This window comes from Thunnus maccoyii, chromosome 11, assembly GCF_910596095.1.
Source record: "Thunnus maccoyii chromosome 11, fThuMac1.1, whole genome shotgun sequence".
NCBI lineage: Eukaryota > Metazoa > Chordata > Actinopteri > Scombriformes > Scombridae > Thunnus > Thunnus maccoyii.
Window position 1 is genome coordinate 32,673,571 of NC_056543.1, and position 4,597 is coordinate 32,678,167.

General features: G+C 37.4%; 1 long non-coding RNA gene across 1 annotated transcript; it reads left to right on the plus strand.

Moving 5' to 3' along the window:
- Window positions 1–1,573: 1,573 nt before the first annotated feature.
- On the plus strand, window positions 1,574–4,188 carry LOC121907294. Its single transcript, XR_006098831.1, has 5 exons — window positions 1,574–1,646; window positions 2,413–2,533; window positions 2,711–2,745; window positions 2,920–3,002; window positions 3,741–4,188. It is a non-coding gene; the product is annotated as an uncharacterized LOC121907294 (long non-coding RNA).
- The last annotated feature ends 409 nt before the right edge of the window (window positions 4,189–4,597 follow it).

Sequence of the window (4,597 nt, forward strand, 5' to 3'; positions counted from 1 at the left end):
AGAGTGAAGCAGCACACTGATCATCTAACTGTGGAAATGAGTGAGTGTTCTACAGACTGGAACACTGCAATCATTCATCCTTGTAATAAACCCTTCAATTAAGTGACTTATTTCTTTATATATATACATATATATACATATATATATATATATATATATATATATATATACTCTCTCTCTTAAGAGGATCATCATCCCCTGGCCTCTTAGCTCATCATTTTGGTTTTACAGCACATTTACTGTATGTTTCAGTCTCAGTGTTTCCAGCAGCAGCAGCAGCAGCTCAACAAACAAGCTCTGATAAACCAACTGTACTCTACCTGCCCTGCACCAAACAGCAGACAGACACAGTTAGAGACTGTAGTCATCATGTGGACACAGACACAACCCCAATGGGATTCAGCTGGATTTGTAAATAGACAACTGTCTGCTATCTTGTGATACAATGATAATGGCACTCTATGTGAAACGCACCACTTCAGCCTTCATTCAATTCATGGGCCACCATTCCTCCCAAACGTATCATCACTACACCCATTCAGATCTCAAAGAAAAAATCTTAAGTAACTGGAGGTTTTTGGGGGTCCGCTGTTGCCCGGGTGCTGTGGCGGATTCCCCATAGGCTTCCCCAAAACACAGTCAGCAACTGGAAGAACTATGCACATCAGTTGTTTTCCTTAATAAATCATACAAACGCATTTTGTTGATGGTGTGGTCCTTGCTAGTGAATTGAAGCTATTGAGCGGAGTTCCAGGAGCAGGACCACAACTCAACCACGCCACTTCTGGCATTCCTATAAATACCACCTAACCCTCTCCTCTTCTTCCGCTCTTGTATTCTGCGCCCCTCCCCCCACCCTATTTTTCTCTTCCTGTTTCTTCCTGATTCTTCCACTCCTTCATAGGGTCTGCAGCGGATTCCCCATAACTATGCACATCAGTTGTTTTCCTTAATAAATCATCCAAACGCATTTTGTTGATGGTGTGGTCCTTGCTAGTGAATTACTAGTTTGTAAATTAAGATTTTTACAAGGTTAATTGTCACATAACATGGTGCATTGGTATAGATGTATAGATAGTGGAGCCACAAGTATATAAAGTGGCTCCACTTTGACCATAGTAAAATGCTACTTATACAATAAAGTGTCTAATGTTTAAATAAGTAAATATATAATAATAAAACACTCACAGTGGCCATTTTTCTGCATAACTACTTTTACTTTCGATACTTAAAGTACATTTTGTTTATAATACTTCTGCACTTCAACAGCACAAGAACAATTTTGAATTTTGCTTACAACAAATTATTTTTAAACTTTTAAACTGCAACTTTTACTTTACCAAAGGATCTGAATACTTCCTCCACCACTGAAGATATATAAACATGTTAATATGGCAGATATTCAGTAGATAATGCTTACACTGCATTTGTATCACTTTCTGTCACATATAGCAACATATATGATGAATAACTGCACACACTTTGGCTGCCTAGCATATCTTTCTGGGGTGTGATGGCTAAAGTCTGACAACAGCAACATGATCTGTGACTGTGAATAAAGCACCAAACCTCTGTTGCCATACTGAGGATTTAAATCTTGTCTTTGCACTCAGCGAAGCCTTTGGCTCTGATTACAGACCTGACAGGTGAGAGATAACTGCAGCCACACAGTCCTCTCCCACTCTTTACTGATGAATGTGCTCGTGTCATCACTGCACTGATACTGTATGTGTGTGTGTGTGTGTGTGTGTGTGTGTGTGTGTGTGTGTGTGTGTGTGTGTGGTCTTTGTTGCATTTCATACTTCATTTCATCTGCATATTTATACTGATGGAAGAACTCCATCAATAGTTACTGTACAAATACAACAAAAACTCTAAATATTCTGTATTTACTTGATTGACTTGATAAAAGTTTATTGCAGGAACTAAAACACATTTATTATTTAGAGAAAATGTTGAAAATTGAATATGGTTCAGGCCTAAAAACCTACCAGAGCTCCCACATTAATTGACAGTCTTTTTAAATAAAGGGTTTAACTGTTTAATGTTTTTCAGTAATGTCAGTAATATTTCTAAAGACAGCAGTAAAACTGTATTTTGCGAGTTAGGATCAGCTGAAAATCAATCAATATGCTGGCTTTCAAGTCAATGTTACATTTTGTTATACAAATTCAAAATCATGTAATGTGGATTCCGTTACTGCAATACAAACTGAAATAAGAAAGAACATGAAATCTGAGGAGAATTAAGACTTTTTGTTTGTTTTTCAATAGAAGTTTAGCTTTTGAGTGAAATAATTTTGTGTTGAATGTAACAAGTGGGGCTGAAACTAATGATTATTTTCATTATAGATTAGTGATTATTTGATTATTTACTAGATTCATCTATTAATTGTTATTAATCTGTATGTAGCAGGGGGACACTAGGACCCAGGCACAATTTGGCCAAGCAGGTTGAGAGCACCTGAACCATTAAGAGGCTCATGAAGCAGGTGTGTCAGCTTCACTCTTGCTCCTGTGCACATGCTTCCTTGGTAAGCCAAACAACCCCTTTGTGTTTTAACTAGTATTATTTGATTGTTAGGGTAATGTAGGGGTGCAAATGCATCCTGAAGTATTGCATTTTTATGTCAACATTGAATTTGTTGATTACAGATTATTTATATTACAAAATATGGGTCTTCCAAAAACATATTGTTTCTTTTGTAAAGGGTCCTAACAGTCCAGAAGTAGAGGCAGTGGCAAGGTATGAGAATGTCTCTTGTAGTCATTTGTGGTTAGACTGAGATTAACATGTGCTTTATTCAATTTACAGGCAAAGTGCTGGTTGCTATTTACTTTAAGCTGTTCATTTTATATTGTTTTACTTGTGTTATAGTAGATTGACCATGGTGTTAATTTATGGTTTTATCTTTTTTAGTGCTGCAGCTGTTGTTGGCCTCTGGTCACAGGAGCGGCTGGTGCAGTGGAAGTTCACCTGTTGTTTTGTGGTTATCATTTAAGGTTTGCTGTGGCACTGGTAGTAGTCTGGGTGTTTTTCTGTGGTTGGGGGGTGGGGTTATTTCGTGTGTAGTTTTGGTGTTAGCATACTTCCAGTGCATCGGTGTGCTGAGTGCCACACTCCTGCAGCAGGATGCTTCAACTTTTAACTCCACCTATAGAAGTGATGTTAATGACCCTGGTTATTATAAACCAGCCTGTTATGGCACTTTCACCCACACACTGACTGTTTGCTTCATTATTGAAGTTCACCTGTATTTATACCTGAGCCTAGACAAGTGTCACATGTAGTTACATTTTCTAAAGACCAAGGTGACACCCTCAAATGTCTTGTTTGTCTGACCACCACTCTAGAACCCAAAGATATTTAGTTCACAATTATATAAAACAGAGAAAAGAGGAAAATCCTCACAAATGAGAAGCTGGGACTAATGAATGTTTGGAATTTTTCAGTACAAATGGCATAGACAGTAGTTTTCTGTCAATCAACTAATCAGTTAGGTGTTTTCAACTTTAGCAACAAGTTGTTCAAATTAATATAAATATATAACTGAAAAATCTCTATAACAGGCAAGTGCAAGGACAGAGTAAACTCACTGTTGTGTACTTTGGAGAACATTATAGAAATAGTGTGTTATCAGGAATCTTGCAGGATTTTTTTTTTTTTAATAACATGCTGAGTGAGAAGAGGAGTGTGATCGGGTGCTTTTCATTAAGCTAACGTGTCTCCTCGCCTGTCAGCTTCTTCCAGTGAGGATGTGAGAGAGCAGCGAGGACGGAGGAATTTAATCCACCAGATGGGACATCCTGGCTCACTCAGCATCATTTTGAGGAGACAACTACTTATGACGCACAGAACCTCCACTGTCAAATATGAAGACGTCAGCTATCAAAATATTATGAAGAAATTAAGAAACTGTTTAAACTCTGAAGTTTAAACATAAAATTCATGTACTATAAATAACACTTTAAACTGTTACTTAATATTTTCTACATGATAGTTGAAAGGAAAACACCTGATAACTGCTCCAATGTTTTATCATCATCATCATCATTTGGCTGTGTCAGAGTGAGACACAAATAGACAATTTAAATCTATTAATTACTGAAAGAACAGAACCGACGTAAAGAAGCGATTAAAAACATCTGTAGCCTGCAGAATGTGTTTAAATAAAATGTTGCCTATTTAGTTCGTGACAGTTTGACGTCATTTTCAGGCTCAGGATGACTTTATAGGAGACACGCGGCTGTGTGACGTCATATTTTCCTGAAGGAGCTGGGACCATCGATGTATAATAAGAGCTTTTAATACATCCATGGCTGGGACGTACTGAAACGAAAAAGAAGAAAAGAAGCCTTTTGGCTTGTTAAGAAAATAATAAAGTTACAAGAGTGTTTTTTTTGTGGTTGATTCTTGATTCGGTCATTTTTATCTTATAACGAAGCTGCTGTTGGTGTCATCCCTGTTCTATAGGTAGTTTTCCTGATCTTAAGTATTAGAATAACAGCCTAAGTGTTCATAGTCCCGTCAGATCAGCTGACCAATTAGTAAGCACATTGGATCAAAAGGGTGTTGCCGTCCGGTAAAAAAAAAACTT